Source organism: Hoplias malabaricus, chromosome 11 (genome assembly GCF_029633855.1).
Source record: "Hoplias malabaricus isolate fHopMal1 chromosome 11, fHopMal1.hap1, whole genome shotgun sequence".
Lineage (NCBI taxonomy): Eukaryota > Metazoa > Chordata > Actinopteri > Characiformes > Erythrinidae > Hoplias > Hoplias malabaricus.
Window position 1 is genome coordinate 20,108,554 of NC_089810.1, and position 15,468 is coordinate 20,124,021.

The 15,468-nt window shown below is 38.1% G+C and overlaps 1 protein-coding gene across 1 annotated transcript in view; it reads right to left on the reverse strand.

Moving 5' to 3' along the window:
- mical3a (microtubule associated monooxygenase, calponin and LIM domain containing 3a) overlaps positions 1-15,468 on the reverse strand; it is a 101,362-nt gene that overhangs the window by 72,847 nt on the left and 13,047 nt on the right. The window contains exon 2 of the mRNA XM_066685122.1: positions 6,821-7,106. The gene's annotated coding sequence lies outside the window, so the exon portion shown is untranslated. The remainder of the gene's footprint in view (positions 1-6,820; positions 7,107-15,468) is intronic.

Consider the following 15,468-nt stretch of genomic DNA (forward strand, 5'->3'; position numbering starts at 1 on the left):
AAAAATAAAAGGAAATATCAGATATTAGTTACAGTGATTATATTAAATTGTTTTAAATAACATGTACTGTTATTATTATTATTATTAGTAGTAGTAGTAGTATTATAACACAGCAACCCTGAAATGGATAAGCAGAAAAGATGAATAATAATAATAATAATAATAATAGTAGTAGTAGTAGGGATGGTTGCGTTAACAGCAGTAGTAGTAGTAGTAGAAGAAATAATAATAATTTACATGTTTCAACCACACAGGAATATGATTTTTTTTTATTCTAGAGAATATGATCATGTACTGTAATATTTTATGCAGATTCATAGGCACTGCATATATTACAGCATATTTCCCCTAAGGAACATATGTAGCATTTACATAGTCATCTTTCCTTCTGTGATTTATTGATTTTAAAGTGATCATTTAACATTAACAAGGATTTCCAAAATTTTTTCTAATTCTGTTAAGTTTTAGATATGTACAGTCACTCAAAGTGTTTTGACATGAAGTGGTTAATTTAAATAAAATTTCTTACAATCACTGTAATAGGAATTGTAATATTCCAGAGCCAAAACCTGTATCTGTTTTGTTTAATATTCAGTATGACCAGTGAATATAGGCATGTCTACCAGTGGTGGAAAAAGCACACAACCCATGTACTTGAGTAAAAGTACAGCTACTCAGGGTAGAATATTACTCCAGTAAATTTAGAAGTCCTCGTTCTATATCTTTACTTGAGTAAAAGTACAAAAGCATTTATCTTCAAATGTACTTAAATATCAAATGTAAAAGTACAATGGCGTATTATGGCTCTAATGTCCCTTTATAATTTTTGTAACAAGACTCATACTTAACACATTGTAGGTGAAAAGATTCTAGTGTCAGTCTTGGTTCCCCAGTCTTTAACAGAAAATCATTAATTAGTCTGACACTGAGCGCAACAGAAATGGCCAAAGATGAAATATAATTAATGATTTTATATCAAATATTACATTCACCCATGGTGCTGCCCCTCCAAAACAACAGTGTTCGCTGTCTCCTGAGTATTAAACCCAATTTATGCTTGTGTTGAACATATGCTGCGCATCTCTCCAGAAATGTAACTCGTCATTTCTACACAGACCATAACAAATGTGATTGGTCTGCAGTTGGACAAACATGGTTCAAGTTGCTCAAGTCAAGAGGTCCAGAAATATTTACTCCTCTACAGTAGAAGTGTAGACTCCCTAAATAGTGCACTTTAAATATTCCTAAAATGAATACCACTACAGCACTACATAGGGTTGAAGTAAGTTTGGCGGAGTAATTGCAGAGCGACACAAGACACAAGTATAAACTTTCATAACGGCATAGGACATTTAGTAAAAAATCAAGTAGAGTAAAAAATATCATAGTTTTTTACTCATTTAGGAAAACTAGGGAAGATTTTTTTCTACTCCTGTGTCTCAACCCAAGTGCAATCAACTTTTACAGCACTGTTCTTAAATTGTCAGGGAGGGGAAAGGAGTGGTTACCTACCCTCTTCCATAGTTCAGTGTCTGCAGTGCTGAGCCGAGAGTAGTAACAACAGAGATTCTGTTCTCCCTATTACAGGCCAGTGAAGCATCGCAATGATTTTTAAGCTGTAATTTTGAGGTAAAAATATTACATAGTGTTCCTTTAAGCTCTCTGTTTTGTCTACATAGTTGCAGAGTATAGTTATTTTGAGTTATTTCTGCAATTCTGAGACACCTGTTTCTTAAACAAGCTACGGTTATGGACTTTTTTGCCTGATACTCCTTTGTCTTTTGGACTTGTTTATCTCTGTTGTTTATCTGATTTTTGTGTTTTGGAATATTTCTTCTGGTTTTGACCTCGCTTCACATATCGTGTTTAATAAATCTCCAAAATGACTCTCACCCTCGGTGAGTGATTTGTAACATCTACAGATCCATAAACCGTTTATATGAATGAATAGTAGTTACTGATGACTTAAATACAGCCAAATACTAAACGGTACACATCATTTTATTCATGTATAAATGTTCTACGAACTGAAAATGATTACTTACAGTCTCATACTCGCACAACATTTAATAAAAACAAGGTCTGTCTTTGGTGTTATTGGTTTTAGGCGGAGAAACATTTTCATTTGTTTTAGCGCGACGACTGTGTTTGTTCGTCTCCTAGCAACGGAGCATCTCTGTGTCACGTGAAGAGCTATACGGAGCAGGGAGATGTATGCAGACACGTTTTATTCAGATGTAAACCAAAAGGAGCGATAGATTTTCATAATGTAGTAAAAGTAAGATATTTGACTTTGAAATGTAGTGGAGTTCAAGTAAAATGTCGCCCAAAATATAAACAGTTAAGTAAAGTACAAATATATGAAATAATTAAATTTACTTAGTTATAGGTTGACCAGATCTGAGATGGTGAAAAAGAGGACGCGTCCCGGGGGTGGGGTCTCGCCCCTCGCTGCCGCTGTATGCTTAGCTGAACCTATATGTGCTTTTAGGTCCTTTACACCTTTATTTGCTACACAAAACATGGGAATTTCTTTTTTAATTCACCCGAGAACTTACATTTACGTTTCGGCATAGCTGCTCGAGATGAGGGTGGGTAGGCGAGCTTTGCCTGACGTAAACAAGGACTACTGACGTGCAGACTGACCAATGAAATGCTTACAGAGAAGGTTATCGACCAATAACGGTAGCTCTACTGTCAGACCGCCCAATCAGAAGAGTTTAGGCTACTTCACCACGCCCCCTTCTTACTCAAGCGAACCAAACGGAGTAGGGGAGGGCGGGACTAGTTTGTGGACGAAACGCTTCTCGAAGTTCTATGTAAGCTCTAGAAAAACAAAATTCTGGACGTTTGTGAAATTCCGCCCGGACATTTTTTAAGTCTAAAAAAGAGGACATGTCCGGGTAAAAGAGGACGTCTGGTCAGCCTACTTAGCTACTGTCCACCACTGATGTCTACACAGTTTTAAGTTGATAATGATATACCACAAATTCATCTGAAAATGTACAACCATCAATCATTATATATCTACACAATATCTCATAATAATTAATCTATCTGTGAAGTTACTTTTAGAGGTTTTAATCTCTTCATATATTCAGATATTTATCACTTATTTTGTGAACAGTGCTGTGATAGTTTATTTTACATTTTTGATTTAAATGTAGGTCAGAAAACATTAACTTCCATAAAGCTCAACCGGCAAAATTCTGTTTGTACAGTATATGGGTATTTTTTATTCTCATTCCTCTTCTAGATGCCACGTGTTGCTACTTTGGTGTTTAATGTCAGCCAAATGATTTGCAAAGTGACAAAGACAGGGACCAGACCTTGTCCAGATCAGCAATTAGAATAGATTGGCCCTGGACACACTGAACCAGAAAGACCTCAATGATTGCTTTTAGTGTTATACTAAGATATATTAGAGGCAGCTGAAAACATCAGACTCTAATTTTTTAATAGATTTAAGTGCACTTTAACAATTTGAACCCAGTAAAGCAATAACATTAGGAATGTGGTGATTTTCATTAAAATACTTTACCCACAGACCAAGACCTACAAACCATAATAATAAACACACTAACAGCCATAATTTTGTTTATGCTCTAGATGTACATTACATGAAAGTCAGAGATGAAAGACCCCTGAAGGAGTTCACTGCTCCAGAAATTCAGTCAATCCTCCATGCAAAACAAACACATTTCTTAAAATATGATATTAATCAACAGCATGGAGATAAGTTGAGGACAACTGCTTGGCTGTAAATAAAAGGCAGTTTAAAAGCCACGGTATTTTTGAGGTGAACATATCTGCTAATGAACATAAATCATGAACGTGACCCAACAAAATAAATACAAGATAATAAAGTAAAAATATCTCCTTATCTGTGGAACCTGTACACCACAAACTGGAGTAGAGCTGATCCTCAGCGCTATCACCATGCTCTACAGTTCCAATCACTTAGCACCCACCCACTCAAGAGTCTTGTGTGCATTCAGATATAGTGAACTTCACCATGACATTCTGATAGACAAATGAGGGCTTGTACAATGAGACAAAATTGAGCTTGTTTACCACTGCACATTCTGAATGAACTACACTAACTCATAATAAAGAAATGCACCACAAGAAATAAAGGTATACAGACCATCCTTAATTCTCCAGATAAAAAGGTAGGAAATATTATTAGTAAATAAAACAGAAGCCACAACAACTAAAAAATATAACTTATATGTTTTGTGTTTAGGATATTCCTTCATTATAATCATTACAGCTTCATTCAAATCTACATCTCCATATCTCAATAATTTAGTATTTAATACTGGTTCAATTTTCAGCTTCTTGTGAACCATTCATTTATTGTCTGTAACCGCTTATCCAGTTTAGGTTTGCGGTGGGTCCGGAGCCCATCCAGCATTGCTGGGTGCAAGGAAGGAAAACAGGTGTGCGCCAGTGCATCATAGGGCAACACACACTCACACATTCATTCACACACTCGCACCTATGGACACATTTGAGTAGCCAATCCACCAACCAACGTGTTTTTGGACAGCAGGAGGAAACTGAAGCATCTGGAGGAAACCCATGAGGACACAGGGAGAACACACCAAATTCCTCACAGGCAATCACCCGGCATAGGGCTCAAACTCACATCCCCAGGACTCTGAAGCTGTGTAACAACAAGACTACCTGTTGCACCACTGTGCTGCCATCCTTGTGAACCAAGAAATCCCAATTTTTTTTATCTTACAGTGAGAGTTTTGGTAGTCAACCAGGTTTTGCATTTTCACTGTATCTTTATTGTTTATTGTTTTATTTCCAACTCTAGCTTGGCAAACTCCTGTTTCATTTATTTTCTTTTTACTTTCCCTTTATTTTTTCCAGTGGCCTGTCACATTGAATTTATTAGTCCTATGCATTTATATTAAATGTTACATTATTTACAAATTCCAGTTCTAACCAAAGCAGAGTTAATAGATTTACTGGTCACTTAAATTGTCAGAATTAAACCACAACTCTCATGCATTACAGAATTCACACGCCAACATATCAAGAGTGAGACAGCTGCTGATTGAATGTTCTATGGTGTAGTGTATAAGAAAATAACATTTTTTAGAAGTGATGTCTTTAGGAAAGATAGTTGCAAGACCTCAAGTGTCCTTCTTATAGAGCCCACATGGCTCCACTTTTGGTTTTACAAAACCAATTGTTGTTATTAAGTCATTAGTCTTTACTGTTGCTATTATTATTTCTGTAAATAGCCTCAAGGATACTATGCAAGGTTTAAATGTAAAACCTATTTTGAGTAGATAGAGAAGCCTATAAAATTATTTGAGTACACTCAGTGGAGTGTGGGAGATCATTTATAAGGTGTCAGTCTGATAGCCAACATCTGTTAAATATTACCTCACAATGAATGTAATTTGCAGAAAATGGGAGTAGTGTTCCTTAAAAGGGTGACTTGTGTGAGAAATGTCTGTGATCCTGGAAAGAATGCTATGGACAAGATCAAAAGTACATCAACAAAACTCAAGCTATTCTCTACTGTTAGATAGTACCTGCTAATCTTTATAGCAAAACAGGTATGAAAAAAGCCCCACCATAGTGTCTTCCCATAGCATGAAAATATCCTTATTATTTATCAACTGATCCAAGAGTCTGATGTACATAGTATGTACGCACTTAACCATGCTTCATAATGTAATCAGTGTTCAAAAGTTCAGTCCATATATGGGGAAAAGCTGTCTTTTGTGGTGTCTATAATAAAAGCCAACATTTTTAAAATGTCTGCCCTTTCATTCAGCTGTTTAGACATGATGCAGGAAAGCAAATTAGAACAGATCTCATTTTAATGTAAGCATCTTAAAACAGTGAAATTCTTCAGCATAAATGGAATCTTGTAAAAGTGAACGTGAGAAATATAATGAAAGTAAAGGCTGGATTAATGCCGTTTTAACTGACATGTTTTACATGTATTAATGGTATCAGATTATGAACATAATGAATCAAGGATGCTGTTAGACAGGTCTATAAACATCTAGGTTTGCATCACTGGCTTTTATGAAGTCTGTGATAAGTTCACTTTGTATGCAATATTTGTACAGCAATGATCTTTTGTTATTATGCAATGATCAGCTGACCTTTCAAATCGATTACAGCAGAGTCACAATAAACATGGCCTTAAATCACCAGTGGTATTTGCTGGGAGTATAACAGTGATCTCTGCCCTTCTCCAAAATCATCACAAGGACAATTCACACACACATAAGCTTTAATAAAGAACCGGTTGACCCAGTATGTCAGCTAAAGTATGCACTAGGCAAGGGCTGGCTAATTAAACAGACTATACTGGGAACAGCTACTGACTCCAATAGAGTGAAGCCTTGCTGGTGGAGAGCTATTAAAAGAAGGTAATGGGAGCAGTGAAGCGCACATTCTGACGAGAGCTCAGCTCTTATTATGAAACAACAACAACAACAGGCCCAGAGATCCACCCTTATTAATGCAGGTGAGGTTCCAAAACCTGCCTTCCTTCATATTTATATTTTTCTTCAAATACCAATGGGACATACACCATAGCCAAAAACTGCTTTGTTTTGTGACAAAGGAATCCTACTCATCCTATTCCTCAAGACTGGGGACACCCCACCTTGGTAAGGATGAATGATGTCATTACTTCATAACAAAAGAAGGGAGGAAGCCCCTAACCTGAGCCTGGTGTGGGGCTGAATACACAAGCACACAAGCCAAAAGAAAGCAGCACAGAGCAGGGACTCCAAGCATCAAAGAAGAAGAGTAAAATCAAGTGCGCACTACTCACTGTGGAAATATCCGTGACAGCTGCAGGGCATGGGGTTTGTGCGTAAAGCTTTCCGTTCTTGCTCCCTCTCTTCTTATATACCTTCCTCTCCCTAGCTCTGGTATCCTCCTCCTCACCACCACACTGAGATGCAGGCTGGACCGGTGCTGGTTGCCATGGTTACTGAATGAGGAAGGTCTCACGTGATTTGGCAGGAAAAATAGGCAACAGCAGCCGACTGCCCCTCCTCCTTCGAATGACGTTGGGGCTGTTCCGTCTGTTCACAAAGAGAAGCCTCCCAGTCTGCCTGCGAAACACACAATGGGTGTCTTAAGACGATGGGTGTGGCAAGCATTAGGAGGTGTGTGAGTATGTGTAGTGTGTTAGAGTGGGCTTGACTGACTGCCCAAGCTTTGAGTGTTAAAGTGCGCCCTGCTGAGGCTGTGTACAAATTGTACTGGTGCACAGAAGGCTGCCAGGATACAGGAATAACACACCAGCAAGACAGCCAGGCATTCCAGCATCCTCCCATATGTGGCAGCTTGACCCGCTGGCCCTGCACACAAACTCTTACCCCGGCAGTTATTTATATCAGCACAGACACTGCCTGGACAGTTGGGCTGCTGTTAGATCACTGTGCACTAGGCTTAAGCAGGGTATGTGAGATTCTTCACTTTGTGTGCAAATACAAGCAGCTTGATGTAACCCACATTCCCTTCATTCTAATATGATTGAGAATGGATAAAGAGGAAGTCTCTGAGAGAGCTAAGTCTGTGCATAAATAAATTGTCTTTAGAAATAGTTGATAGGAACCAGACATCCACAAATCATCATCAGTGGAAAGAGATCAAAGCTGGTAAATTCTTCTACGATGGTGTGTTTCACATCAAAACACTGTTAACATCTCAACAACTGAAACATACAGATATTTTGAAGAATCAGTGAATGTCCCTTAAAAAACAAACAATATCCAAGGCATTGTTGACAACTGTTGCAGCACCACAGGTTCTTAGACATACGTTCAAAAAAATAGTTGAACCCAGAATGAAACTGGGTGGGATGGTTTGACATCATGAGACATGCTCCAAGTTTCAAGCTCAGCCACGCATGTGATGTAAGCAAAGGCAGGCGTTATTCTGGCACCTGTCATTTGCAAGTAAAGTTTGTCTCTGAATAGTTTAAAAGCAATTCAAGCTGTTGGAAGATTTTGAGAGGAGTCGCACTGTAGGGCTCTGTTAAGCAGAACGGACTTTTTGATGTATCGCTTGCCATAACGGTTGTGCGGGTATTAAAAGAGCATGCTGTTGGCAGTAGTGGATTCAAGAAGGCACGAACCATACACTTATGTATGTGTAGCTCAGTACACATTGCCCATATCAGTCTAAAGTTTAAATAATTTACTGTTAACCTTTATCTTTACTTTGGGAAAACATGGGTTTTTCATGATCAGTGTATTTTCAACCCATTACTACAATTATACAAATCAAATCTTACAGCTGTTGTTCAGCAGCAAATTCCTAAACCGTGGACTGCAGATAGGGGACCCTGAGTTTAAGTTCAAAAGTTAATGTCAGGTCACAGGTTATGTTTAGGGGAAAGTTAAATGGTCTGAAATGAAGCATGCAAACCATGACTATACAGAGACTGTGGGATAGCGCTGTGATCTTGTTTCATTGATGTTGACTTAATTGTCTGCAACATGGCAACTTAACGTGAAGACAGCCTCTTGTTTCACAAAACTCTAGTCCTTTCACTCTCTTTTCCCAAAGTCATTGGCTTAAAATAGCTTTAATGAGTTGCTTAAAGGAGATTACAGTACTATCAGATGGAAGTAACTATGCACCACACTAAATGGCACCAAATCTACAAGTTTTGAATGAGCTCTTTATGTCTATGTTTTGCCTTCTATTTTCTCTAAATGGGTTCAAATCAACATGCCACTGTGTTGGTAAAGATAAGGGACACCTCCTCTCTTGCGGGGGCATCTGGAACAACTACTTTAATTACATAATGACAACAACATTTGGAGCTCTTTTAGAGTAAGCAGTTATTCAAAATGATTATAAGGTACATGGGGGAAGGGAAAAAAACAAGCTCTAAGAAGAAAACTCAGATAAAGAAGGGTCCAATGCAAATCTCTCTGTTAAAGCTGGATTGTGGCTGGAGTATGTGACTTTCTGACTTGCCTAAAGGTGGAGTTTGCAGAAAGGCCTGGTGTGCTCGGACACTGACGTGATCATAGTGGTCTCTAATTGGTCTAGAGTGCAGGAGCAGTGGGCGTATGAAGGCTTGCCTTTGTGTCAAGGACATGTAGGCTAATTGACTTCATTGTGTTTTCAGAGCCAGAGAAAATGTCACAACACAACTGTGATGTATTGCCCACGTGAGGGCAATACTCTGGTCTGTTGTAATAATGAGAGATATTGAATTACCCCAAGAAGGAAATTATCAAGGAAACCATATGTGGGCCTTGTGCAAGGGCCTGGGTTTATAATCAGTGTTTGTATGTGCTCAGATCACTGAAATAATAAAAACATACACTATACACAACATACATTTTACACAACAACTAAACTATACACAACATACATTTTTATTGGTTCTGCTAATGACTGAACAAGTGATTGATGCAATACTCAAGATTTCATTATGCATTTATTAAATCCATACATCCATCCATCCATCCATCCATTATCTGTAACCGCTTATCCAATTTAGGGTCGCGGGGGGTCCAGAGCCTACCTGGAATCATCGTGCACAAGGCGGGAATACACCCTGGAGGGGGCGCCAGTCCTTCACAGGGCTAAATCCATACATAATGGAGCCAATTTTATATACTAATTATCTGTATTCCGGTAACACTATTGTATATAAAATATACTGTAATACGCTAGATTCTAATTAACTGGAAAAAACGTCTGTTTAATTATTATTATTATTATTATTATTATTATTATTATTATTATTATTGATTTAATTATTATTATTATGAGTTACATAAATCATCCTACGGGGACTACAACAGCTAAATCCAGCTTGCAGCTAAGGGGTTTGTCATTTTTGATTGCTTCTTGATTAAGACACAATACAGGACTGCATGACAGAGCAGAGCTCATCTACATCTACCAGTCTCAACAACACTCTGACAAAAACACCCAGAATATTTCCAAAAGATGAGAAGGGGCTTTATGACTGAACCATACAAACGTCACTAGAGGACATCAGGGGAAAAAATACTGGTAAAACTTGTAGGATACGGCTCTTTTAAATCTTGTTGTTATCAGTGATATCTCTCTCCGTTTCAGACAGACACAGACAGGGGACCCAAAGCAGCCTCTCTAGCTCTATGCATTATGAATCACCTTCCCTCCTGTGCTCTGAAGTCACTGACTGGATATGTGAGAGCTATGAATAAAAAATATGGAGCCTGTCAGCACTGCTTTAGCCATCCATTGCAAGTAATAGACTAAAATAACATCACGTTTAATATGTTTAATCCTGGCATTGATTAGTCTTTCTTATCTAATGCCAAAATCTGTTTGCAAAGTTTGGGAAAGATTAATATAGGCCCACAAAGGCACTGTACTCTGCCTTTAGGGAGAATAATATATAATAAAATTAATAATACAAATAAGAGCAGCATGGTGGTGCAGCAGGTAGTGTCACAGTCACACTGCTCTAGGGACCTGGAGGTTATGGGTTCAAGTCCCGCTCCGGGTTACAGGCTCTGAGGAGTTTGGTGTCTTCTCCCTGTGTCTGCGTGGATTTCCTCCGGATAGTCCATAGGTGTGGGGCATATGTAGCATGTACTTTATGATTAGAAATGAAATATTTCAAATGCAGCACCCACAAAGCTTCATATGTTCAGACATCACCAATTTATAATGTGTCATGACATTTAATAAGAAAACATATTTATATTAACATTTTTGATCATCTATCTCCCTGGAGAGAGGGAATGAGGAAAATACTCTCTGTATAATGTTCAATCCTCATCTCCATTCCCTTCACTCCTCATGAAAATACACTGTATATTCAAAGCTTCAATTCTGCAATTTAAAGGTGTACACATTGGCGACACCATAAAAATCCATAGAAAAGCAGCAGCACCTTGGGTCAGCGTTTCCAATTTCATACCTGGGCATAAGGAGTATAAAGACCAGCAGAACTGTGATGAGTTAGAGAGGAGTTTGTGATCCAAAACTAATTATCCAACAACAGTGCCTGCCCTCACTAATGGTTTGGTGGAGTGCAGTCAAATCCTCACAGCAGTGCTTGACTGTGTGAAACATAATTAACAATAAAGCTGTGACACATCTAATCACTTTCCCAGCAACATCTTGACTCATGTTCAGTCACAGAGTAGCAAAGTGTACTACACTTGTTCGCTAAACATTCACATTTTCAGAAATTACACTGGATGAGATAGTGTCTAAAAAATTTTGGCCATATAAAATATACTCTCCCAGCTGTATGTGATAGTGATGTGATAGTGAAGGGCCACTTTACCTGTACCTGGATTGTGTGACTAGCAGAGCTTTTTTTTTTTTTTGGTTTTTCCATTTGGTTTTATTCATCAGAGCTGTCTGAAACAGATAGCTCCACTTCCAGGTCAATACAGCAGCTCATAAAAGCCCCTGGTAATGATGCTTGCAAGCACTTTAACAAGCAAAGCTATTATGAATCTGTCACAGGCCACTGAGACTATTCTGTACAGGTATAGACAGGGAAATATGGATAGACCAGCCTACAGATCTAATTCATTAGCATAGCTTAATAGCTTAGTCTTAAAGGCAACTTCTACAACTGTGGGAAACTGCAGTTCTCTCTGGTTTGTTTTTATTCAGAAGCTCTGGGTATTTTACAACAATGTGGAGCAAGGTTTGAGCAGAAAAACAACTGTTGTTTGAACGCGGCAGAATTTTTACTTGTCTGTAAGTTTTTATTTAGCATTTGAATTACCACAAAAGCTTGTGTTGTTTAGTTTTGTAGCACATTCTCTGTGTTAACTTTCATGCAATTAGCAGCCTGCAGAATTTGATTTCCTACCTCAATAATCTGAAAGCTGAGAGCGAAAACTTATTAATCAATATTACCCAGCTGTGGAGCAGGAATAAAGCAATATCCTCATTTGTTTAATGAGTTTATATGGTTGCAGGGCTCTTTGCCATTTCTCTGCCATGAGCAGAGAAAGAGGGGAATCCTAGCATGTCAGACTGAGCCACATTGAATTTTTAGTCGTTTATTGACACTGGGGATTTGTAAACACATTAGACTGGTTTCTAGTGCACAAATAGACTGGAGAGCTAGCAAATGCTAAGGAAACATCAGAATTTTATAGAAAAGTGATTTTTGATTACAATCATAAACGTTCCCTTTAAGTAGACTAGTCCTGTGAATTTCCTACGAAAACACAATGCCCAAGGACATCAGGACTATGACCTTTTAAAGCAGTGGCAATAGTTTAGACAGGGGCTACAATCACAGAGGGAAGCAGAAAGAGATAAGCCCACAAAAAGAACTAAACACACTGCTTTGAAATCTGTACCGTATAGGTTTTGCAGTGTAAAGTGATCTGACTAATAGATTTCTAAAATATAAACCTCAAGGCTTTAATATAGTCCAAAATAACTATTCCAGTGATATGCTTGGCTTTCTGAGATGATTCAAGAATATTTCTTTAGATCACCTAATAATGAGCCTACCTAATAAACAGGTAGATCATTCATTGTCTGTAACCACTTATCTAATTCAGGGCTGCAGAGCCTACCTGAAATCTCTGGGTGCAAGGCAGAAACACACCCTGGAGGGGGCGCCAGTCCTTCACAGGGCAACACATACACTCACTCGCACCTATGGAAACTTTTGAGTCACCAACCCACCTACCAACGTATGTTTTTGGACTGTGGGAGGAAACCAGAGCACCCAGAGGAAACCCACATGGACACACAGACAGTCACCTGGAGCTGGACTTGAACCCACAACCTCCAGGTCCCTGGAGCTGTGGGACTGCGACACTACCTGTTGCGCCACCATGCCGCCCTAAATAGGTAGATCAGCTTAGCATATTATAAGCAAAGGTAATCTAAGTAAACCAGCAACAAGAATATTTAATTTCCTGTAAATAAATCCAGCTATGAACCTGCACAACCATATCCTAGTCTGGTTTAGACTAGCTCATCAAAGACCTGGGTGAGTTAAGGCAGTCTCGTCTGTCCAGCTTGTCTGTGCTGTGATTTAGCGATACACCAGACAACCACTATTGATTATGATAAACAGTGTGCCTGCTGAATGTCAATGTAGACAAACCTATAATGAAAGCTATCAGCCAGTAGCAATTTTACCTGCTCAACATTTTAGGGTAAATGTAGGGCTCATTACAGATTTTAAGCCGAAAACATCTGATAATTAATTATATTATCTAAGGCAGGGTGATGTGTTACATCTTTCCAATATAATTCTTTTAGACATTTGAAAATACAAATTTCAGCATATATCTTACTGAGAAAGTCTAAATCAATGTATGGCTGTCCAATTCAGCCATAATCTGGGCTATAAGAGAGATAACAGGAACTCACTTCAAACATCCATAAAGTCCAATCAGGACGCAGATTTATGTATACTTTGTTTATGGATTGTGCACTACATTTATTATAAAATGGATGTGAGATCATATTCTAAAGCTTTATCTGTTTAATATTTTTTGCACTATCCACAATACCTTAATATTTTGGCCAATACATAATCTGCTAGGCAATATATATTTGTCAGGCCTTCGCTGGGACAACAGCAAAACTTTTTTTTGCTGTACTTTTTCAACAAATTGTATTCAAAGTGATTCTATTTTTTTCTAGAAAGTGTTCTTCATTGAGAAATAACTTCAGTGATTTCAAGTAGAACATGCTCAAGAGACTGACTCGAAATGACCTCAGAACACAATCCCTTCACAAGCTGTTTGCTGGCCAAAGGGTCACTGGATATAAGTGACTGTCCTACATTGGTGAAAAGGAGTATTAATAGCAGGACCCCAGCGCCTGGGGGTGTGGTGAAGGAGGCGTAAAGTCCTTCAGTTGTCACTGCATTTCCCAGCAACACTCTAATGAAGAACAGTCATGGTCACAGAAAGTAGCACAGAGATAGAAAGAAAACAAACTTTTTTCCCCTACCGCATGTAACTAATCCTGTAAAAGTATATTAATCTAAAACACAAGGGCTTTGTTACTGTTGATCAACATATGTAGAACTGGACATAGGCAGGTATGGGATTGACTCACAGATTGTGTCTTTGTGAACTTCTGGTTCATGTCATGGTCAAGGAGCATCAAGCTAATGCTAGCAAGATGGCTTGTGAGGGTCTATGGTGTTTGAAGTAAGGTGAAGTTATTTACTGTGTTTGAAGACAACAAAAATGTCTGTTTGCCACACAGCCAATTAAATGTTACAGTTTCATACTATAATTGTCAAATACCTTCCAATACGTTACATGCCTCAGAGTTTGCACAGTTGTGAATACTATACACAAGCCTGTTCATCATTCTGTTTGTGGTGGATAAAAACACATATCATAACTACAAAATGGTAATGTTACAAAATGTTGTAAGGTGTTTTTCAATGCACAGTCATGTGAAGATATTTTAGATTATATTACAATTTTAGATTGCCTGTAATGATCCACTGATGAAGAAATATTCACACACCATGAAAAGCAGTTGGTGTGTTTGAATGAAGACTATAAATTATATGACAAACATGACTATAAAAGAACATGCATCTAATCCTTGCGTTTATGTCTTTAAGCTACCAAATCATGAGCTGACAGTCAACAGTCATTTCCTTAACCTCAATTTTTTAGCCTTAGGGTACTATAGTCATCAGGCAAGTTAAGATGGGTGGTTCCTAATTCATGGGAAGATTCTAAATCCAGCAAGAGCACGCATCAGTGGATGTACATTCACCTACAGGCTAAACTCGATACACAAGGTGCAAGGCCATATGAGCAATTTGTTTCATAACTGTCTGATCTCACTACGTAACTAATGCACATTCCCTCTGAGAAAAATAAAAATATGACTCATAATTGAAGACAATTTTAGGCGTAAAGTGGGCTTAGGGTGGTTTTCTATTTAAAACATACAAAATCATATGCTCTAAATTGTCTGGCTAGTATGTGATTACTCCACACTAGGGCTCAGTGGTATATAAGGTCAATTATCACAGTATTACTTAGGTAAAAATCGGAGACAATCAGCTTTAATCATATGATTAGACTGTGTATGCAGTTTAACGTCCAACATTTCTAAAATTTTATGTTCCTTTCCCCACAGAAGATTGATTTCCCACCATTTCTGGGGAACTCTTACCACCTTTATGTCCACTGCAGTTCATTGTTGTCCTCTCTCCATGGGTTTACATTGTGGTTTGGGTTTTCCCCCAACTGCAGCTACAGTTTCTTCTGACACAGGTTTTTTCCATTTATTTGTTTTCCTTTTATCTATTATTATTTGCATTTTTGAAGACTCAAACTAGATTTGCTAATGTTCATATGGCTAATTAGCTACATGCTTTGCAAAACTCTCTACAATCCATTTCCTCTGTGCACTTTCAGTGATTACAGTGGGCTTGTCCTGTTGTCATGATTACACTGGTGCAGTAAGCCTTGACTTACAAAG